General features: G+C 38.0%; 1 long non-coding RNA gene across 1 annotated transcript; it reads left to right on the top strand.

Annotated features, from left to right (window-relative positions):
- The first annotated feature begins 5,897 nt into the window (after positions 1-5,897).
- LOC126822166 (uncharacterized) lies at positions 5,898-24,857 on the top strand. Its single transcript, XR_007680700.2, has 3 exons — positions 5,898-6,043; positions 8,918-9,121; positions 24,367-24,857. It is a non-coding gene; the product is annotated as an uncharacterized LOC126822166 (long non-coding RNA).

Raw genomic sequence — 24,857 nt, forward strand, 5'->3', positions numbered from 1 at the left:
CTGTCTCAAAATTGTGCTGTTTCAAGGCTGTCGCAAAGTGAGGCTGTTTTATGGCTGTTTCATGTCACCTGCGAAGTTGGGCTGTTTCAAGTCTGTCTCAAAATTGGGCTGTTTTAAGGCTGTCCTAAAGTGAGGCTGTTTCACGGCTGTTTCAAGTCTCCCCCAAAGTTGGACTGTTTCAAGGCTGCCCCAAAGTGAGGATGTTTCATGTCTCCTGCAAAATTGGGCTGTTTCATGTCTCCTGCAAAATTGGACTGTTTTAAGTCTGTCTCAAAATTGGGCTGTTTCACGGCTGTTTCAAGTCTCTCCATAAAGTAAAGCTGTTTCAAGTCTGTCTCAAAAGTGTGCTGTTTCAAGGCTGTCCAAAAGTGAAGTTGTTTCAAGTCTCCCCAGAGTTGTGCTGATTCAAGTCTCACCATAAAGTAATGATGTTTAAAGGCTGTCCCAAAGTTGTGCCATTTCAATTCTTACTTAAAATTGGGCCATTTCAAGGCTGTTTCAAGGCTGTCCCAAATTTAGGTTATTTCAATTCTTGGGCCGTTTCAAGTCCCACCCAACATTGCTTCTCTGCTACACAGATCGACCATGTTTTATTACAGATGTTGAAGAAGCATTTGTTATAATCACTCATAATATTTCATCTTGAGTTATAATATGTCAAAATATATAAAAAAAATGTTTGAGTTAGGCCACACCAATTCAATTTTCTGTTCTTTAGGAACACTGGTCGACAACTTTTGGTTGATGGATGGCCGAATGGTTAGCACATGCGTGCTGTATCATAAGGTCTGTCATTGAGTCAACTGGCGTGGTTTCAATTCCCCGGTTGTACCTGACAATGAGTTGGTTTTCTCTGGGTCCTCTGGTTTCCTCCTACTGTTAAAGACCCCTACGCGCAAACAAATTACTGAAATAAAATTTAACCATATGTTAGTCCCGAAATGACATAGTTTGTGTCGAGTGGACATTAAACCCCATCTCTCTCTCTCTGTCTCTCTTCTAAATACATCCAAAGAGCCCGGAAGAACAGAAGATTATATTGGTGTGGCCTAGTATTGATACCAAATCTCTTGATGATTGAATACAAGATGACAAAAATCTCCCACACGATCCATCAATCATCTTACTAATCAGTCGATATTCCATGTTAAATTAAAATTTACTTTAATTAGGTGAAAAAAAATTAATTAGTATTTGATATTGCCTGTAGATCTATGTCAGGCAGGAGAGAGAGAGAGATCGGGGGACAGAAACTGTGTCATAGTGCAGAAAATATGAGGTATGCATGCCTAGTACAGTTAGTACAGAAAGGTAAAGTGCTATGCCTCATTTAATTTCAGGTTTTCTATCTGGGCCTATTTTAGAGAGAGAGAGAGAGAGAGGAGGGTTTAACATCCACTCCACACATATGGTACTAACATATATGGTACAATTTTATTTCAATAATTCACTTGGAGGCAGGGGTCTTTGACAGTGGGAGGAAATCATATATAATGTATGGTACAATTTTATTTCAATAATTCGCTTGGACGTAGGGGTCTATAGCAGTGGGAGGGAATTCCAACCCTCCCCGTTGCAAATACAAATGTGGGATCGAAGTCAAGCCATTTGGGTTCTTAAGTACATGCGCTAGACCACCGAACTATTAAACCCATGATCAGTTCAACATTCTATTAAGGAGTCATTTGCATTTTTCGGAAAATACTAAAATTAATAGTTCACAAGCGAAAAAAAAAGCTCATTAAATTAATGAAATGAAATGACATGAAATGAAATGGGGTTTAACATCATACTGTTCTGCTCCGAACTGGGCTAATGAAGACGGGCTATGAGGGAAATTTTGCCTTGACAGCGGCACTACTCTTATGTCGAATTCCAACTGTCATGGGATCTTGACCTCGGTTTTTCGGACCATCCAAACGACTAGACAGTTGTCCTCGCCATCAATCATGTGCCCTAACCTTATTTACGTCTCAGCGACCTTGACAAAAATTGAGCTGGCCTTAAGAAATAGATTTAGCATAATACTAGGCCTTATACTTGCGTCTTTGGGGCTTACAATCAACGAGTTGTCCTTGGGCATCATAAAACTTCTACACACTACCGTAACTAGCCTGGAGGTCGATTGTTCGATCCCTGCATTGGCCGAGAAAGTTCATCCAGATTTTCTGGCGTGGTTCCCCCTTGTCAATGATGCAGGACGGAGGGCCTGACAAGGACAGCTGTTTAGTCCTTCGGATGAGACGAAAAACTGAGGCCCTGTGAATACATTGGAATGCACTTAAAAGATCCCTTGGCAGTTGGAATTCGATATAAGAGTAGGCGATAGTGCCGCTGCCCGGGCAAAATTTCCCTCATAGCACACTGTATGGCGTATGCCTGTCTTCATTAGCCCAGCATAGGAGTAGAACAGTAGGACGTTAAACCCCATTTCATTTCATTTCATTTCCTTTCATTTAACTCAAGAAATTAATCTCACCAAATTTTTAATTTCTACAGTTTTTGTTATTCCAGGTAAACAATGAAATAAATGAACTTTTGAACGGTTTATTCTCACCTCACATTGAACTTACCTGTAATCAAGGTTTTACTTTAATCTCAACTCTGACTTGTGATGTCATCGTTTTTAATATTTATATCAACCTTGAGCAACAATAAATATCTCTAATTGAGAAAATGAAAGTAGCCCCGGGCAGATTCATAAAGTTGTTATTGTATTTACGAATGTTGGTGATCGTAAGGTTATTTATTTTATATTGTCACAGACAGGCCTGGAAATAACGATTTTTGATGTACCTGACAAAATGTCAGGCACTAATGAAATAGTACCTGACATTTTCAACTTAGTGCCCGACATGTATTAATAATATCAATAAAAAAGACAAATTAGTGCCGGACAAAATGACAGACATCCGAGGTTTTGTGCCTCACAAAGCCTGAATCTGTGCCTGACATTGTCTGTGACAGGTGCCTTATTTCCAGGCTTGGTCACAGATCTCTGTGTGTACAGCCAATATTATAATAACTCTAGATCGGTTAAAATTTAATTCTTGATCAATGTAACTCTAGGGCTTGTGGTCGGGGTGGTGAAGTGGGGTGAAGGGGTGGTGAAGGGGAGGTGGCTCATTGGAGCTATTTGTTTCCTTAATTTCGTGGATTGGCTGCACAAAATATCAGATGTATTTGTCCCTTAATAATAATTTCACTGGACCGAGAGAGAAAGATGGGGTTTAACGTCCACTCAACATTAGGTCATTTCGGGACTAACATAACACATGGTTCAATTTTATTTCAATAATTCACTTACGCATAGGGGTCTTTAGCAATGAGAGCAAACCGCAGGACCCGTAGAACCTACACCTTGTCACGTACAAACAGGGAATCAAGACCACACCACTTGACTCAATGACAGACCTTCTGATCCATTCCCCAAACCCAAACTGCTCTCTTGTTAAGCTTTAATCATCTTTGTGTGTATAATCAATATAATAACTCAAGGGCACATAGTGGCACAGTGAATAACATGCTTGCTCACTAACCAAGAAGTCTCTGGTTTGATCCTGGTGTTAGTGGAAGAAGTTCCTCAGGATTTTCCAGTATGGTTCCTCCTTATTAGTGATAAAGAATGGAGGACCAGAAAAAAGCAGTGTCTAGTCATTTGGATGGGACAAAAAAACTGAGGTTCCCTGAACACATTGGTACAATGGGTGTTAGTGGAGGAAGTTCCTCAGGATTTTCCAGTATGGTTCCTCCTTATCAGTGATGTAGGATGGAGGTCCTGATAAGAACAGTGTCTAGTCATTTGGATGGGACAAAAAAACTGAGGTCCCCTGAACACATTGGTACAATGGGTGTTAGTGGAGGAAGTTCCTCATGATGGTTCCTCCTTATCAGTGGTGTAGGATGGAAGTCCTGTCTAGTTGTTTGGATGGGACAAAAAAAACTGATTTCAATAATTGCTCCTGGTGTTCCTCAATATATTCAAGTATGGTTTCCCCTTAACCTTGGTGTAGGATGGAGGACCTGACAAGAACAGTGTCTAGTTGTTTAGATGGGACAAAAAAAAACAAACTGAGGTCCTCTGAACACATTAGTACAATTTGATTTCAATAATTGCTCACGGTGTTAGTGGAGAAAGTTCCTTAAGATATTACAGCATGGTTCCCCTTATCAGTGATTTAGTCATTTGGATGGGACAAAAAAAACTGAAGTCCCCTAAACACGTTGATGTACAGGTACAATAAAAAACCTTGACAGTTGTAATTTGAAATAACTGTATATATAGTCCTCCTGTTAGTTGACATAATCTACATAGCGATAAAAGTCAATGACCTTCGACCTTGAATATATACCTGTTAAACACACAAACACACATTGTGGTAAATAACCCAATTAATTCACTTTGTCACAAATTAATTCAAACTGCGTAAAATATACCACAACCAGAAGACATAGGTTGCCAAAATATTCGTCATCAACAGTTTGTGAATTATGGCCGGTGGTTTTTTCATTACTGTGGCTCAGTGAGATAAAGATCCCTTGGCAGTTGGAATTCAATATTAGAGTAGACAAAATTTCCCTCGTAGTACACTGTATGACGTCTTTCTGTCTTCATTAGCCAACTCGGCTAACGAATGACATACTCTTAAATTGAATTCCAACTGCCAGGGGATCTTTTACGTGCACACCATTGTGTACACAGGACCTCGGTTTTTTGTCCCATCCGAAGGACTAGTCAGCTGTCCTTGTCAGGCCCTCCATCCTGCATCACTGGGATTTGATTTTTCGTCCAATCTGAACAAGCAATATCTAATTTTTAAATGGCTTAATGCATACTAAAATGTATTCAGTTTCATTAAGTAGGTTATTTTGAGACTAATATTTGATTCGGTTTTATGGGTCTTTAGCTGTGGGCCCTACTCCTTGTCACGTCCAAGTGTTGACTCAACGACAGACCTTATGATCTAAAGCGCAGACCACCCCACCTCGTCCCATATCATTAAGAAGACAATGGCAGATAACTCCTAGCTAGAAAAAAAATTTCAATTGATTTTGAATTTATCCTGATGTTACATGTATATATGTCTGGGAGCCACGGTGGCTAGTTGGGTAAGACGCTCGCTAGCCTGGAGGTCGGGTGTTCAATCCCTGCATTGGCCGAGAAAGTTCATCGGGATTTTCCGACGTGGTTTCCCCTTGTCAGTGGTGCAGAACGGAGGGCCTGACATGGACAGCTGTCTAGTCGTTCGGATGAGACGAAAAACCGAGGTCCCGTGTATATATTGGAATGCACACTGTATGGCGTATGCCCGTCTTCATTAGCCCAGTATAGGAGCACAACAGTAGGACGTTAAACCCCATTTCATTTCATTTCATTTGTATATATGTCTTTGTAGCTTAGGAGGGACTTATGTAAGATGATTAGTTTTTTTGCCAACTAAATAAGTTGCCCCATTAAATAAAGTTTTTATTATTATTATTATTATTATTAAATAATGGCCAGTGTTTTTTTATTCATTACACTTGATGCCTTGGCCACTTGTCAATTCCAGGAACCTGTCGCGTTTAATCGGCCACGTATGTCAAGTCCAGGTGTTATACCTACAAACAGTCGACCACATCATAAAGAGAAGGTTTACCTGTCGTGATCTGCATATTCAAATCTTTTGTTGACAAATGTCCTTGGTCGGTAAACGTCGAGTTGTTTACCCGCTTCTAGTAAAGTTAACATGGACTACATGATGTCCGAATGATGACTTTGTCACTTTTGCCGTTTAACACCAAGTGTACGGACATGACACACACTCATTATTTGTCCATTTTTTTTATTTTTTTCAACGTTCCACTTTCCACTTCTTGCACGTGTATTTTTTTTTACGATTTGGAGTCGTTGGTTCTTGTTTATCCAGTATTTATCGTCGTTTTCAGTAGGAATATTGTTAGTTTTATGTGGTTCCTTGGCAATTATGCGTATTAGTGGAGGGAGCTATATGTACCAGTAGATTACAACAAGTTTGTCTTAAGAAAATACTCATCAACAGTGGTATGTGTATTAATTAGCTCAGACTTATCTTATTTAACAAGTTCGTCCTTTCACCTTAATCCGGTTTAAATATAATAAACACAAAGTACTCTAAACATCCTTCTCATTTTAAAATAGGTTTGAGAGAGAGAGAGAGAGAGAGAGAGAAAGAGAGAGAGAGAGAGAGAGAGGGGGTTTAACATCCACTTGACACAAACTAATTTAGCCCACCCCTTTTTCTCTGAGAGAGAGAGAGAGAGCGATGGGGTTTAATGTCCACTTGACACAAACTAATTTAGCCCAACATGATTAAACATGTATCATGCAAGAGCTAAATCTGCCTATTGTAGGTCTTTCTTTAGGCCTGAAATGTTATCAAAATTATTAATTAGACATTCATTAACATGTCCAGACCATAATTAACTCTCGATGCCATCGCTAGTCTGCGATATTTAACGGATTGGAATACATTTTTTAAAAAATAATTAAATGTAAAAATGGATAATCGAGACTTTGTGTTTTTATCGTACCGACTTTAATAATGATGATATTCAATCGCTAATATTTTGGTTCAGAGTGGAGAAATTTGACTGAAATTTGCGTTATCTATTTTTGAACTATGTATTATAGTGAGAACTGTCAACTCTCTATCTAATCTCCAATAATTCCCCTCTAATAGGGGTGGGGGTGGGCGCGGGGGTGGGGGTGGGGGAGGGGGGATGTATCTTAATTATTGCTGATGCTCATTTTGATTAATGTTTTTATTGTAATTTTATTACAGTAATTTATTTGTTTTATTATTAATAAATGACATTTTAAACTATATCAACATGTTTTAGTTGATTCTTGGATTGAGGCCGCACAGAAATGATTCAATTTAAATTTCAATTGGTGATCTATCTTTGTCATCAATCACAAAAACGTATGAATTCATTTCAAACCCCTGTCTTCATTAGCCCAGTCAGAGCAGAATAGTAGGACGTTAAACCTCATTTCATTTCATTTCATTTCAAAACCATTTTATTTCATTTCATTTTCATTTCAAGACCAATTAATTTTTGAAGTTATAAATATGGTAGAATGAGTTCGAGAGATTAGTGGGTAATTTGTTGTTGCAATTTATATTAACTTTTGGTACCTTGATGGCCTTCGAGTTCAGTGGGGCGTGGACGAAGTGCATACCATCACACTCATTATATCCACAGATTCAACACCCAGCCATTGTACCAGGGATCATCATAAATTTACACTACATTGCAGGCATTTTCAGGCATGTCATCGGAGGCATGTCTTTTGTGTGGGGTATTTTAATGGATGGCTCTGTCCGCGTCTGCTCAACCTCGTCTATAATTGGCTGTAACCGAGAGTGATATTACTATTGAACAGGTGTAAGATTGTCCAGATTCGTGAATTCTGATTGCTGTCATTAGCGAGGTGGATATTGTTCCAATCTCCCTTTCGTCCTTTCACTGACTTGTCCACTCAACCTTGAATGATTTCTGTATATTGTGTCCTGTTCTAGGATTTCTTGTGTAGTTGTTGTGTGTGGTGCGGTCCTCCTGCACTTACTATTAACCTTGAATATTGTTCCCCCTTCTCCAAGCTTTCACTCACTTGCCCACACAACCTTAAATATTGTTCCCCCCAACCCCCCATCTGTCCTTTCACTCATTTGTTCACATAACCTTGAATATTGTTCCTACCCCCCTCCTCTCCTTTCACTCACTTGTCCACACAACCTTGAGAATATTGACCCCCCCCCCCCTTCCCCTCCCCTCCTCTCCTTCTTCCTTTCACTCACGTGCCCACATGACCTTGAAAATATTTTACCGTCCCTCCTTCCCTTCTTCCCCTCCCCTCCTTCTTCCCTTCACTCACTTGCCCACACAACTTTGAATATTTTTCCTTCCCCCCTCTCCCTTCTACTCACTTATCCTTGAGAATATTGTACTATCCCTCCTTTCATCACTTGTCCACTAAACTTTGAAAATTTCTAATGATAATATATATTTGCCTTGTGGCAATTCCCCATCTTGTGACTAAAGCCTTGAAGCAATTTCAACTCACTCCAAGGTCATAAAAAAAAATAATTTGTGATTCAGTTTATTGACAATGACGTACATGTATATATAATTCTCGGAAAAATGACAAAAAATAAATTAGGGAAGAGTCATTATTGTAATAAACTGAAGTGAAATGGGGTTTAACATCCTACTTTTCTGCTCCAACTGGGCTAATGAAGACGGGCATATGCCATACAGTGTGCTATGAGGAAAATTTTGCCCATACAGCGGCACTAAGGCCTACTCTTATATTGAATTCCAACTCTCAAGGTATCTTTTAGGTGCACGACAATATGTACACAGGACCTCGGTTTTTCTGCCTGGGCAAAACTTCCCTCATAGCACACTGCATGGCGTATGCCCGTCTTCATTAGCCCAGTTTAGGAGCAGAACAGTAGCATGTTAAACCCCATTTCATTTCATTTCATTTCCATGTTGAAATATGTATGACCCAGCATAAGGTATGTTGTCTCGTGAAAATTACAAAATAATAATTGTTGAGAAATTTGCATTAGATCTAGACATTTTAGTGAAGAGATAAAACTGTTAAAATGAAATCCTTCAAAAAATGTAAATTCATGAACTTGAGTCACAATATTCCGTCATTGTTGAAAAATGAGCAATTAAAAGCGATGTTAAACGACCTACGCTTTCTCTCTCATCTTGTCGTCTGTCAGATTTATATGCGATAGAAATAAACATAAAAACAGGTCACATGACTAATATAACCCTGTTAAACAAACACATCAAATTATGTTTTTTTATATAAATTATAAATGTCCACATGTCTACCAGAAGTGTTTTCTTCTTATTTTTACTGTTTAATTTGTAGATGATGAATGAGCTAAAGTCTGGAGATATATTGGAGAAGAGAGAGAGAGGGAGAGAGGAGAGAGGGAGAGAGGAGAGAGGGGAGAGAGAGAAGGAGAGAGGGGGAGAGAGAGAGAGGGAGAGAATTTGACTGGTGTCAAGGCGGAGCTGCACCATGTAACAGTGCTGCGTCAATAATCCCAAGACATAGAAAAACATAAAGCAGGTGAGAGAGAAAGAAAGAGAGAGAGAGAGAGGGTGGGGTGTTAATGTCCACTCACACAAACTATTCATTTCGTCACTAAGATATTGATCAATTTTATTTCAATAATTTGCTTACCTATGGGGGGGGGGGGGGGAAGGGGAGGGTCTTCCGTAGGAAACAGGAAAACCCAGAGAAAAACCCACAAGGATGGACACGCGACCCTACGCCATGTCACATTAATGTCTTACTTTTCCACACTAACTGGGCTAATTAAGATGGGGACCGGGCTTATGAAGAAGGGTACCGGGCTAATGAAGAAGGGTACTGGGCTAATGAAGAAGGGGACCGGGCTAATAAAGAAGGGGACCGGGCTAATGAAGAAGGGTACCGGGCTAATGATGAAGGGTACCGGGCTAATGAAGAAGGGGACCGGGCTAATAAAGAAGGGGACCGGGCTAATAAAGATGGGGACCGGGCTTATGAAGAAGGGTACCGGGCTAATGAAGAAGGGTACCGGGCTAATGAAGAAGGGTACTGGGCTAATGAAGAAGGGGACCGGGCTAATAAAGAAGGGGACCGGGCTAATGAAGAAGGGTACCGGGCTAATGATGAAGGGTACCGGGCTAATGATGAAGGGTACCGGGCTAATGAAGACGCATACCGGGCTAATGAGGACAGGTACCAGGCTAACGAAGATGGGTACCAGACTTATGAAGAAGGGGACCAGGCTAATGAAGAAGGGTACCGGGCTAATGAAGATGGGTACTGGGCTAATGAAGAAGGGTACCGGGCTAATGAAGATGGGTACTGGGCTAAGGAAGACCCATACCAGGCTAATGAAGATGGGTGTATGCCAGGCCCATAACTAAGGGGGGGGGGGAGGGGTCGACCATAAAGACCCTCTAGATATACAATTTCCGTCAATTTTACAGCACCCCTGAACTAGTTACGGCCCTGGTGTCCGCTATGAAATATGCTTGGAGAACAGATATACCCTAGCAGACACTACCTGGCATGTTTTCATTATCCCTGTTTAGTACGGAAAAGTAAACCCCTGATTACCTGTCTTACCTGTTTACCTGTCTTATCGTAAAGTATAAATATAATTATAGATAAGGCCTTTTAAAACAGTTCATCATATTTTATATATGGTTACTTATCAATGTATATTTTGTAGATAAGACCTAATAGATAATAAATTTATAATATTGAACAGTATATATTATACAACACTACCCAATACTGTATGTCATTATAGTTTATATAACAGCTGCAGTAAACACATTGATAAAATAAAATAAAATGATATGGGGTTTAACGTCCTACTTTTCTGAACCAGATGGGCTAATGAAGACGGGCATACAAACCACTGCATTGGCCCGAGAAAGTTGATCAGGATTTTCCGACGTGGTTTGCCCTTGTCAGTGGTGCAGGACGGAGATCCTGACAAGGACAGCTGTCTAGTCGTTCGGATGGGATGAAAAACCAAGGTCCTGTGTAAACATTGGCGTGCATGTTGGAATTTGTTATAAGATATAATGTCCTACAGTGTGCTATGTGCTTCTTTTCTGAGAGGGGGTAGGTGGCCGTGAATGGTTCGCGTTGTATCATAAGGTCTGTCATTAGGTCAACTGGCGTGGTTTTCGATTCCCTGGTTGTACGTGACAAGGAGTAGGTTCGCCTGTCCAACCTTGTTGGTTTTCTCCGGACCCTCCAGTTTCCTCCCACTGCTAAAGACCCATACGCGCAAGCGAATTACTGAAATAAAATTGAACCATATGCTAGTCCCGAAATGATCTAGTTTGTGTCGAGTGGATGTCAAACTTAAACATCATTTCTCTCTCTCTCTTTCTTGGGAAAACCTGTTAAAATTTTCCTTTTCATTTGGGAGAAGAAACTAAAGAACTTAGTTGTGCTGTTCAAGAGCTTTTAGCTCCAAATTCATTAGTTCCGAAATGACTTGGTTTGTTTCGAGTGGGCGTTAAACCCCATTTCTCTCTCTCCCTTCTTTTCTGCACCAGATGGACATGGACTAAGGAAGACGGGCAGTGTTCAAGGAAGGAAATTTTGCCCGGACAATGTGTTTACCGTCTACTCTTTATCAAATTTCAACTGTCAAGGCTTCTTTTAAGTGCATGCCAATCGGCACACAAGGGTATGTAAACTTTGCCGTTACACTCGGGCTATGGTTAAATTTGAAGGCCCCTTGTGAAAGTTTGAATATTTGATAATCATAAAGTAATAAGTATTCATGATAATAAAATATGTTGGTCTGTTACAGGTGTATCGTTACAGGTGTATCGTTACAGGTGTAACATTATAGGTGTAGTCGTTGGTCTGTTACAGGTGTAATAGTTGTTAAATTTTACTCATTGCACTTGTTAACAATCTGCTAAAATAGAATAACTAGCACTGAAAAACAATTTGTCTGGTGTCAGGGCCGAGCCGGACAGTACACTCTGTAACAGTGCTGCGTCAATAATCTCAAGACATAGAAACACATCAAGCAGGAGAGAGAGAGATGGGGTTTAACCTCCACTCAATCTCATTTTGGGACTAACATATGGTTCAATTTTTTTTCAATAATTTGCTTGCATGTCAGGGGTCTTTAGCAGTGGGAGGGAAGTGGTGAACCCGGAGAAAAACCCTCGAGGTTGGACAGGCAACCCTACTCCTTGTCAGACCTTATCATACAGCACGCATATGCTAACTGAGGTTAACGGCACATAACTGATTAAAAACAGAAACAATTGAATGTAAATCAGTTTATATACATTCATATTACATTATTATATGCATTGGGACCCATTTGTGTCAATTTCTGGGTCCCAAATATTAGCGATTTAACCAACCAATAAAAAACCTAACAAACCTAACAAATCAGATTCACAGCTTTCACGAATTTAAAGAAAAATAACGTCACGACTTAAAACTAACGATACCAACATTAGTCAACTGGCTAAATCAATATTTTGGCATTTTCTGTAAATATGTAATTAGCAGGACGGCCATTTGTAATGTTTGTTTATCATTAGCGAACAGGAGTCCAGTTCTGTTTCGTCAAGTTTGACTTCATGCCCAATGGATTCACGTCTTCTCCACTTCTCAATGAGGATCAAAGAAAATCTCGTCACTTAAAGTACAGAAATACCTTTTTGATTTTAAATCTTTTTTAAAACTAAATATGAACTGAGTGGGCAGACGGACTAACTACGTGTGATTCTGTTCATGTATCGTCACTGGATGTAATTCGTTTGCTGGATCGTCTTAATATGTACTTGGCAAATAGTTTCCACGGTGGTGATATCGACAACAAATTTATAGGCGTACAGGAATATTCAAATTTGGAGGGTCACAAGTTCAGATGCCCAATCGTTTGAATTTGACCCCTGCCACTCTCCGTCCCATCCATTTTACAAAAAGTCTTCAATGTAAAAAAAAGTGTGGGCACTCAAATATTTAGGAGTGATCCAACTGTTTGTTTCAAAATGGAATATCCGAATTTGGAGGGTCACAAGTTCAGATGGCCACTTGTTTGAATTTGCCCCCTCAACCCCCACCCAACTCCCCAACTCCCATTTTACAAATATTTAGGGGTGCTCCATAACACAGTTTGCTCTCCAAAATGGGATATTCAAATTTGGAGGGTAACAAATTCAGATGCCCAATTCTTTGAATGTGCCCCCCATTTTACAAATATTTAGGGGTGCCTTATAACACACCTGTTTGAAAATGGATCAAGATGCTTACCTTAAACCCCATTTCATTTTACATAATTAACAAATAAAGTTTGCTACTTTATCTCAAGGTGAAAATTTATTCAAAAGTGTGGGGGCAAGTTGACAAAATAAAATAAAAACAGTGTATAGAAATGTGTATTTTTACATACAGGTGTTATATGATAAAGTATACAGTTAACTTATGTAAATATGTACTCTAGAATTTAATTCAACCAGTTATAGTAGAGAATAACTACCACCACCGGCATTTCATTCTAACAGATAAACTTTCTTTTATTAGATTAATTCTACTGGAATAAACATAATATAACCAGATTCTAATTCATTCATTCATTCATTCATTCATTTGTCATTCATTCATTCATTCATTGGTCAGTCAGTGGTTCATTCATTTGTTCATTCATTCATTTTCATTCATTTCATTCATTTTCATTCATTTCATTCATTTCATTTGTTCCTTCCTTCATTCATTTGTCCCTTCCTTCATTCATTCATTCATTTGTCCCTTCCTTCCTTCATTCATTTGTTCCTTCCTGTTCCTTCCTTCATTTATTTGTTCCTTCTTTCATTCATTCTTTCCTTCCTTCACCATTCATTCATTTGTTCCTTCCTTCATTCATTTGTTCCTTCATTCATCACTCATTCATTCATCATTCATTCATTCATTCATTTTATTTCATTCATTTGTTCCTTCCTTCCATCATCATTCATTCATTCACCCATTCATTCATTCACCCATTCATTCATTCACCCATTTGTTCCTTTCCTCCTTCCTTCCTTCCTTCATTTCATTTCATTTCATTTCATTCAAACACTGAGTCAGTCAGAAATTTAAATCAAAAGAAAAGACATCTTATAGTTTTTAGAAATGTAAAATTTATGGCTTTGTGGGGATCCAAATCTTTTCATTCATTCCTTTCATTACTTCAATCTTTCATTCCTTTATTCTTCCATCCTTTATTTATTCATTCATACAACACAAACCTCTATTGGAATATGCATAATATAGGGGGATCCTAATTGTTTCATTCATTCATTCATCCATTTATTCATTTTATCTCTCATTTGTTCATTTTTCATTCATTCATTTATTTTATCTCTCATTCATTCATTCATTCATTCATTTATTCTATCAATCATTCATTCATTGAACAACCCAGCTAGTCACATTTGTAAATCAACAGAAATGACAAACTCACAGGTTTTTTTAGAAATGTTAAATTCGCTGATACATCCCAGATTTACATGAAATTTACATACACCTGTACTCACCTGTGCTCACCTGTACTTGTTATTACAAAACATCATACAAATGTAACATCGCTTTTCATATTAAAAAAAGTAAATCTTCTTGTGGCTTTGTATGTTGTTACCTCAAGTAGAGTTGCCTGTTAATGGATTATTTGCTAAGCTCAATATTTAAAAATTAAAGAGAGTGGATGATTGGCTTGTCATGTAAATAAATGCCTTAATAATAGTTTATTATATAAGATTTGAAGACAGACAAAAGACCTGCAATAGGCAGATTTAGCTCTTACTCGATTCAATGCATAATTTTAACACTACATGTATATAATTCCATGCAATCTACAAGGAGCAGGGTCGCCTGTCCATCCTCATGGGTTTTCTCCGGGTCATCCAGTTTCCTCCCACTGCTAAAGACCCCTACGCGCTAGTGAATTATTGAAATAAAATTGAACCATATGTTAGTCCCGAAATAACCTAGTTTGAATTGAGTGGATGTTAAATTTACAAAGATATATTGAATTGAAAATCCATTGATCCATGCTGCTCATTTTGTTGTTTGTGAAAAAATTGATGGACCTGTTTAACACTGATTAAATCCAAGCCGGGACATTAATTAGTGTTTTCTTAATTAATTGTTAAATAATCAATCTGATTTCATATTAGCCTGGATTAAGCTGTCAGAATTTTGATATTTTTTGAAAATTGCAAATCATGCATTGTTACTTTAAGTAAAATATTGGAATTGATTTAAGCAAATGGATACTTTCGAAATTTCTCTTTTTGGTCTTTAGAACGAATGAGCTGAATTAAAAGATGACTTACTATTCAAATGAATTAAATATAGTTTTCTAGCAATATTCATTTTATTTTCTCTGTGAATTTGAATAAAAAAATATGTTGTTGAATTTAAAGATTCGCTTTTTTTTTTTGATTCTAAAAGGCAAATCTTGAATCAAAAGATGATTTTTGTCCATAGAAGTTTTTCTCTCTGAATTTAAATCAAGATGAATGCATTTCTTTATTTACCGGCAATACTTTCCGTGAACGTTCTGAATGTATCAAAGGCTCTGTTGAGAAGGTCAAGCAAGTGTGAATAATTTTATTTTAAAAGGTCAGAAGTCAAGCAAACTATTCAGACTCACCAGTAATTGAATTATGATGGAAATTAAATAAACTTTCTTCAAACATTGTGTGAATGTTTTGTGGTTTAAAGTCCTACTTTTCTGCACCATTCAGGTTTATGGAGACGGGTTTATACCATGGACTGGGCTATGAGGGGAATTTTGAATGCACCAAAATTTTGGGGTTTTAAAGTCCTACTTTTCTGCACACTCGGGTTTACGGAGACGGGTATATACCATGGACTGGGCTATGAGGGGAATTTTGCCCAGACAGTGGCATTTTTGCCTATTTTTTATTAAACTCTTTTTAACTGTCAAGGGGATGGATGGCCGAATGGTAAGTGTTGTATCATAATGTCTGTCACTGAGTCAACTGGCGTGGTTTCAATTCCCCGGTTTTATGTGTGTCAAGTTTAAAATTCACTATATCAGTCTATTTTCAAATTTTGAAGTGATAGCGCTACACCATCCCCTTTAAAGTTTAACATTTTTATATTAATGGGTTTTCTCCGGGTCCTCCGGTTTCCTCCCACTGCTAAAGATTCCTACGCGCATGCGAAATATTGAAATAAAATTGAGCCGTGTGTTAGTCCTGAAATGACCTAGTTTGTGTCGAGTGGACGTTAAACCCCATTTCTCTCTCTCCCTACATCACTCGCTTTAAAATTTAAAATTTTAATATAAATGATTTACATCGCGGACGTTTAATTAAGACGAGAAGACATTTGGTGGTAATAGCCCACATTTCTATCCTCAAGTGGCTTGCGGTAAAATAAATTATGCAGTTATTGAGAAAGGTTTGGTGTTCTATTGTTGTCCTTGAAAACCCGTTTTCATGATCACTTAAGGGCTTCAATAAGCGAGCATGAAATGTGTGACAATAGCAGAGAGGCAAACACACAAGAATTATCAAACATGGAGAGAAGATAAAAAGCAGGTCTCGGAAAGGAACAGATTTGTTGAATTCATTTTAATGTGGACAGGTGGTTGATGATATAGAACCCAGCACCCAGAAGAGAAAAAAAAACAAAACAAAACTTCAACCTCAAAGAGGTGGTAGCAGAAACTGAAGAGCTTCATTAAGGGGGTTAATTAACAACTATGAAAGAGGAAAGACTGGATACATTTTATAACCTTCCAGTTATCTTTAAACTGTTCTCCAGGACCCAGATATCAACCGTCTCAATTTCAAAGCTTAATTGGATCGTGTTAATTGCTGTTAATTAAACAGGCTAATCTTAAATGAATTCTATATTGCGGCCCATATGGGCCAATTTTCCACCAGCACTGTATAATGTTTAAGAAAAGGGGGCTCGACTGTTTAATTTAATATCGTTCATCCATGTAAACTTGCATAATTAGATAAAGGAATTATTATCTCATTTACATGTTGTAATTTGACTGATTATTTTCGTAACATCTAAAACAGAAGGTCAGAGAAAGGGGAGGCAAGTCTGTTCCCAGCTTTGTGTCGGAGATGTTTAATCAGCAGGAACCGACACCTTTCCTCGTATTCTACTCCGTAATCAAATTATTGTATCACCATGAATCATAAATCAAAATGGTGACGACAGGCCGTTAACGCAGAAAAACGTTTTAATATTTGACACATTATTTTTATGTTTAGTTGATCCAGTTTCTCACGATGATTATGTGAAATACATGATTAGAGATTCGAGGAAGTATCGGCCTCTTGACGATTAAATTAGACGAAGCATCGGCCCATCACCAATTAAAATGCGATTGAGTCAGAATGCTACGAATTAAAAGAAAAGAGAGAGAAATGGGGTTTAACGTCCACTCGACACAGACTAGCTCATTTCGGGACTAAAAAATTAAAAAAGAAATGTTAGTAATGCTATATAGTCATTAAAAGTAGCTTGACTAATAAGTTATCTGAGATTAACATATGGTGCCTTTTATTGTATGGTTAGGTATACAATATAGAAGAGAAATGAAATGAAATGGGGTTTAACGTCCTACTATTATGCTCCTACCATACAGTGTGCTATGAGGGAATTTTGCCTGGGTAGTGGCACTATGGCCTACTCTTATATCGAATTTCAACTGTCAAGGCATCTTTTACGTGCACACCAATGTATACACAGGACCTCGGTTTTATATCCCATCTGAAGGACTAGACAGCTGTCCTTCTCAGGCCATCCGTCCTGCACCACTGACAAGGGGAAACCACGTCGAACACGCAACCTCCAGGCAAGCGAGCCAGCGTCTTACTCACATAGCCACTGCGGCTCGTAAAATCTGAGACTAACATATGGTGTTTTATTGTACAGCTAGTTATTCGATATAGATGAGACTAACATATAGTGTTTTATTGTATAGCTAGGTATGTGAGATAGATGAGACTAACATATAGTGTTTTATTGTACAGCTAGGTATGTGATATAGATGAGACTAACATATAGTGTTTTATTGTACAGCTAGGTATGTGATATAGATGAGACTAACATATAGTGTTTTATTGTATAGCTAGTTATGTGATATAGATGAGACTAACATATAGTGTTTTATTGTATAGCTAGGTATGCGATATAGATGAGACTAACATATGGTGTTTTATTGTACAGCTAGGTATGTGATATAGATGAGACTAACATATGGTGTTTTATTGTACAGCTAGTTATGTGATATAGATGAGACTAACATATAGTGTTTTATTGTATAGCTAGTTATGTGATATAGATGAGACTAACATATAGTGTTTATTGTACAGCTAGGTATGTGATATAGATGAGACTAACATATAGTGTTTTATTGTATAGCTAGGTATGTGATATACATGAGACTAACATATGGTGTATTTAATTAAAACAAATCTATGGACATTCTAAGACTAACATATTGTATGGTTAGGTTTGCAATATACAGGGTTTTTGACAAGGCAGCACTGTGTTTATGACTACCTTTCATCTTGGTAATAAGAATAAATTTAGTGTTCCCTATCCCAATAACTACTAGAATATACAAAGAGAGAGAGAAATGGGTTTTAACGTCCACTCGACACAGACTAGGTCATTTCGGGATAACACATGGTTCAATTTCATTTCAATAATTTGCTTGAGCGTAGGAGTCTTTTGCAGTGGGAGGAAAGCGGAGGACCCGGAGAAAACCCATGAGGTTGGACAGGCGACCCTACTCCTTGTCACGTAGGTAAAAGACACATACATGATAAATAAAAACATACATGTATACAAGATAAATAAAAACATACATGCATACAAGAATTTTTAATGATGATAAACTAACTATTAATTGTTGGGCTAAATAAATCCGCCCAAATAACTGACAAATTACGATATTGTTTATGTTAAACAAGGTTTCAACCAGACTTATTTAGAATCTGGTTTCCTCCCACTGCTAAAGACCCCTACGCGCAAGCAAATTATGTAAATAAAATTAAACCATATGTTAATCCCGAAATGACCTAGTTTGTGTCGAGTGGACGTTAAACCCCATTTCTCTCTCTCTCTTATTTAGAATTATCAAATACACAGATAAGGGGAATTCGGGCACAGCAGTGGCGCTATAGCATACTGTTAATTTGATTTAAAACAGCAAGAACATCTTTTAAAGAGCATGACTGCGTTCATGCTAAATTTTCCTCATGTCACAATTCAACAAATACTAGATGGGAATGCCACTCATGCTATAATTTGTCCTCATAAATCAGGGGGGGGTGGCTGAATGGTTAGCACGTGTGCGCTGTACCATAAAGTCTGTCATTGAGTCAACTGGCGTTGTTTCGAATCCCCGGTTGTACGTGGCAAGGAGTAGGGTCGCCTGTCCAACCTCGTGGGTTTTCTCCGGGTCCTCTGGTTTCCTCCCACCGCTAAAGACCCCTACGCGCAAGTGAATTATTGAAATAAAATTAAACCATGTGTTAGTCCCGAAATGACCTAGTTTGTGTCGAGAGTAGACGTTAAACCCCATTTCTCTCTCTCTCTCTCTCATAAATTAGCTTTAATCGATTAATAAGCATATTAAATTAGAAACCGACAGTTATTATTGTGGTACTAGTCTACTAATTTAAGAATAAGAGTTTTCAAATGTTATACTTAGTGCCTTGAGCAAGCATACTAGCATGGAATGTACATATTATTATTATACTTGGTAATTCAAATATGTTTATAGTTAGCCATAATTCCATGCTAAAACTGGACATGTTCGATTTTTATAAATTAATAATATTATTACTACTTTACGAGAATCGTATAACACACAGTTCAATCTGAACAGGTGATTTCATTTAATTATAGGTTACAAGTTCATTTAATATTGGGTGTAATTATTGCCAAAGGATGAACCTCATGTCATTACCTTGCTCCAAGGTGGCCACTGATCAAATTGCGACACTTATTCTGTTTACATAACCAATGTCTTTTTTAAAATTTTGGCAGGCGTAAAATCAAATATAGGGAGTTACTGAGTCGCAATAGGGGCTGGTCCGATGTCTAGAGATTTATAGAATAGCTAATAATTGCATTATAATCCACCTTCAAAGATATTCAACTTCGTCATCTTGACACCAGTTTTCTAATGAAGTCACTTGGAAAATGAATCACTGAGTTGGACCACATAAAACTCTGAATCCATCATGGCCCCCCATTGATGCACATCAAAAGAGTTTTTTGTCCTTTAAGTGTTGGTGATCAGAAAAAAAATGGTGGAAGCCTAATGAAGGTCGGACAATAGGACGAATGCAATTTGCAACATAAAGCCATTACCTTTTATATTTAAGAAATGCATTGTTCGTAAGGAATTAGGAAGGAGAAAGGAGGCATCTTTTGTGTGTCATCTTCAAAAAGGTTCATCTGACCATTGGCTAATATTTGACCTGGTCACTTTTGACAAGACATCATTTACTTTCTGATGGACCTAACTGAATGTGTATTGTCTCATCGTAGGGTTAACGAAAATTGGCAATAAGTGAACTTGTGTAATGGCTAAAGGTGACAAATCACCATCTACCGCAGGTATCGCTGGCCAGATTTCAAGATAACTATGACCACTGACTCTCTCAGTGAATTTGATGTAATATCGTTGATAACGGCCCAAGACAATTACTTCTTTATCCCCATTGTTCAGCCTTTATCTGTTCAAGTTTTTATGTCTTGGACGAGGTTAGGCCATTAATAACGAACAACATTTTTGATGGACATATGAAACCTATTATTGCCTGACTTTTTGCACCCTGGATGAAGAATAAAAAGAAAAGAGTGAGGTTGGTCATTTGGAGATTGGTTAAAATGATATGATGTGACCATGACGCAGGTATCACTGCTGTGTGATGTACATACAATAAACAATCTACCTGTACAAAAACACCTGTAAATCTTCAGGGATTATAGATCCATTAAAAATTTATCCCTTTTTAATATACTGGGGAGGGATGTAATGGACAGGTTGGACGAAGCGAGAGATAGCCACTGATAAACATGTTATGATAGTACATGTAGAACACAGGTAGAACACAGGTAAATCACAGGTAGATCGTATTTCAAAAGAAGATGTACGAACTATGAACCCCCCTGTGTGTACCGTATCATTAGAACTTCTTTACATTTTACTCAAGTTACCTCCAACCAATGTTCCCCCCTTTTACAAAAAAATACCATAAAATAGAAATTTGAAAGAGTCGGGGTTCAATAAATCAGGAAACTGATATATCATAAAATACCTGTTATTGATCCCATTGATTACAGGTGACATACCAAAACATATTGAATTATGGGGTATTTTTTGATAAAAAAAAATGTCGATAATTTATTTTTTATTTTGATCATAAATCAATCTAACTGTTCAGATCAACATGTTCAAGGTTAGAATCCTTCGATAACAATGCCATTCATTAAATTATGTTTTTAAGGGGTTGGGCGGAGGAGTGGGGAGGGGGGTATACCCAGAACCCCAACTCTTAAATTATTCCGACAAACTATTCCGACTGGCATTAAGCTTATTGCCCTTTGGCAGTTGGATTTTAACAAGGAGTAGTTTCTGCCTGGCCAAAATTTCCTTCAATGCACGCTTCATTAGTCTTATTGGTACAGGACTCTATTTCATTTCATTCTACTTTAACTTGCTTGTGTGTCATAGTACAGGACAAAGGACAGTGTCTAGTCAGTAGGATAGGACAAAAAATCAATTGCTGTGCACGTAAAAGAACCCTTGACAGTTGGAATTTGAAATAATAGAACACTGTATGGAGTAGGCCCGTCTTCATTAGCCTAGATAAAATAGAAAATTAGGACGTTAAATCCATTGCGTTTTATTTTAGATGCAAAAGAACCCCTGGCAGTTGAAAATCAACAAGTAGCTGCTGCCTGGGCAACATCCTCCTCATAACAAACTTCATTTTACTACTTACTCCCACTTTAACCCGTATTTTAGGTGACATCACAAGTAGACTGCAACACGCTTCACTGATTTTATTTGCCTCTGATGAAACGAAAGTAGATTAGATTATTTCTGCTCCACAAAACCTCCACACCATTATATAGTCTGCCTGCTCATCACCATTTTTTTTTTATATTTTTTCGTTCAGGTTTATATTTTTGACAGTGATTGGACGAATGCCTCGGAGGCAACTCTTTTCTTTAACGTACTGTTAACTGAAAGCCTACACTCCTCTCGTAAAACGTACGGGTATATCTACACGGCACGAACACAATGGATAAAAAACCTTTTTATTATATTTATGTATACAGAAGAACTACAGGTTTTAATTATATAGAAGCTAGTAGGATAGACTTTCAATATCCAATTCAATTACCGCATACAGTAGCATATCCAGGTAGGGGCCTTAGGGATCCAGGACACCTCTATGAAAGTATAAAGAAAATTACCGCATACAGTAGCATCCCCAGGTAGGGGCCCTAGGGACCCAGGACCCCTCTAAATAAAAGTATAAAGAAAATTAGCATATCCAGGTAGGGACCTTAGGGACCAGGGACCTCTAAATAAAAGTATAAAAAAATCACTTATTCATCTGTTAATATGAAATGTGTAAATTTGATCTCTTTGTTGGTTGAGGGGGGGGGGGGTTGTAGCTGATGAAACTGCACTACAAATCATAATTAAATCTTTGATTACTCAAGATGTTCTCGAAGAAGGAAAGCCAAGTTCTCCGGACCCCCTCCTGTTTCCGCCACCAACCACAGGATGACAAGAGAGCGATTCCGAGGGGTCGACCCCCTCCTACCAGCACCTCCCCCACCTGCTAGTGCAGAGCGAATTTTATTCTCCTTCATTCATTGAAATAACATCATACAAACGCGAGAAGCTTTGCCACCGCATTGGCCTCAATCCATTCTAATCCTATTCATGTATCCATCTAAATCCGCAGAAATATTGTCTCAGGTATTCCCCCCCCTCAGACCGCCACCTCCCCCTCCATCCCAGACCACCCCTCCCCCCTCTCCTCATCAAATTCCTGAGCACACCTCTGGATCTACAGGTTGTAATTATATAGAAGCTACGAGGGAGAGTCACTCTACATCCAATTTAATAACCACATACCTATGACAAGAAGAAGAGTTATTGTGGATGAAGAGAAAGACTATTGAATTGAAACACGAATACACCGTCTTTGTATTTCACGTTGTTTCATATTTCAAAAGCTTTTACAGATCTATTATGCTGCGTATCCCTGCTGTGATTCTATCGAGAGACGTAAAGAAGCTATCGCAATTTCTTTACTAAGACTTTTTATGTCTGAGTAAACATCGTCACACAATTTCATCTCTGTATTAACAAGAGAAAAAATATATACAATGGTTTTATGAATAATGAAAACTTGATGGAAAAGATTTCATATATTGAATGCGACATCATGGTCTTTTACATGAACTGTTTTTATTTCTAGAAAATGTTCTGCATATTTAATTCTGACTCAAAAGATGCACTTGTATAAAAGAAATGTTGGTGTTTTGTCAACAAAATGATTAACTGTTATAAATTATGGGATGTAATAATATATGGAGAGAGAGACAGACAGACAGAGAGCAAGAGAGAGAGAGAGAGAGAGAGAGAGAGAGAGCAAGAGAGAGAGAGCAAGAGAGAGAGAGAGAGACAGACAGAGAGCAAGAGAGAGAGAGAGAGAGAGAGCAAGAGAGAGAGAGAGAGACAGACAGAGAGCAAGAGAGAGAGAGAGAGAGAGAGAGAGAGAGCAAGAGAGAGAGAGCAAGAGAGAGAGAGAGAGACAGACAGAGAGCAAGAGAGAGAGAGAGAGAGAGCAAGAGAGAGAGAGAGAGACAGACAGAGAGCAAGAGAGAGAGAGAGAGAGAGAGAGAGAGAGAGAGAGAGAGAGAGCAAGAGAGAGAGAGAGAGACAGACAGAGAGCAAGAGAGAGAGAGAGAGAGAGAGAGAGAGAGCAAGAGAGAGAGAGAGAGACAGACAGAGAGCAAGAGAGAGAGAGAGAGAGAGAGAGAGAGAGAGAGAGCAAGAGAGAGAGAGAGAGACAGACAGAGAGCAAGAGAGAGAGAGAGAGAGAGAGAAATGGAGTCATATGGTTCAATTTTATTTCAATAATTGGCTTGTGGGTAGGGGTATTTAGCACTTTAGCAGTACGAGGACCCAGGCACAACCCACAAGATTGGACAGGCAACCCTACTCCTTGTCACGTAAAACCAGGGAATTGAAACCATGCCAGTTGACTCATTGACAGACATGCTAACCATTTGGCTAACCAACCCCTCGCCTGTCTTCAGTATGATGTTAAATCCCTATTTTATTTCATTTCTCTCAACACCCCTTATCTAAAATAAAATGAATAACAAAAAAACACATTTTACTTTGTGAAATGTCCAAATAACTATTATCCCATCTAATAGCGTATTGTCCTTTTTGTTGTAGAATGAACATCATTTCCATTAAATTAATAACAAACCCGAAAACACAAACAAACTATTGTGTGGTTCTTGTGGTCTGCGTACCATCACACCAATTTGAATCATTTTACGATAATAACATGTTTTTTTTATGTTTTTAGGGATAAAAAAAACAGTTTACTTTTTCCACCCTGTTATTTTACGAGTATTTTGAAACTCAACTCATCACGGTAAAAATTTAAATAACATGAGAGCATAGATTTTTATTATTATTTATTATTATTTATTATTATTTATTATTTTTTTTTTAGTGAGGTGGGATTTATCAAACATCACAATTTGAGAAATCAACTCGGCGGTCCATGAAACTTCATCAACAATAGAGGATTATAGTCCTACTGATGATGGTCGTGTTTTAAGTACCACCAGGGATTTACACAACAAAACAATCTGGGATGCGTAAAAAATATGTAAAACGAGAAAACCACAGAAGCTGAACACGACGGTGATTTGATAGAAATGATATTAAGATATGGTATATTGATGAGAAAAAGAGCCTGTGTCTCTTGCTTCATTAACTTGTAAATTTTGTGGAAACAGACCTGTTAGTGTTAAAGATTATCGTTAGGATAAATATGTTAACAATATCTACAGACCTAAATATAATTTATTTTCTGGTTGATAGATTTTTGATTATTACCACCAATTTTAATGGGAGGGAGGGAGGAAGCGAGAAACCCAACAAGGTTGGACAGGCTCACAACAAGCAGGGAATCCAAACAACCCCATTAGAGAGAGAGAG

The sequence above is a fragment of the Patella vulgata genome, chromosome 5 (genome assembly GCF_932274485.2).
Source record: "Patella vulgata chromosome 5, xgPatVulg1.2, whole genome shotgun sequence".
NCBI classification, from domain to species: domain Eukaryota; kingdom Metazoa; phylum Mollusca; class Gastropoda; family Patellidae; genus Patella; species Patella vulgata.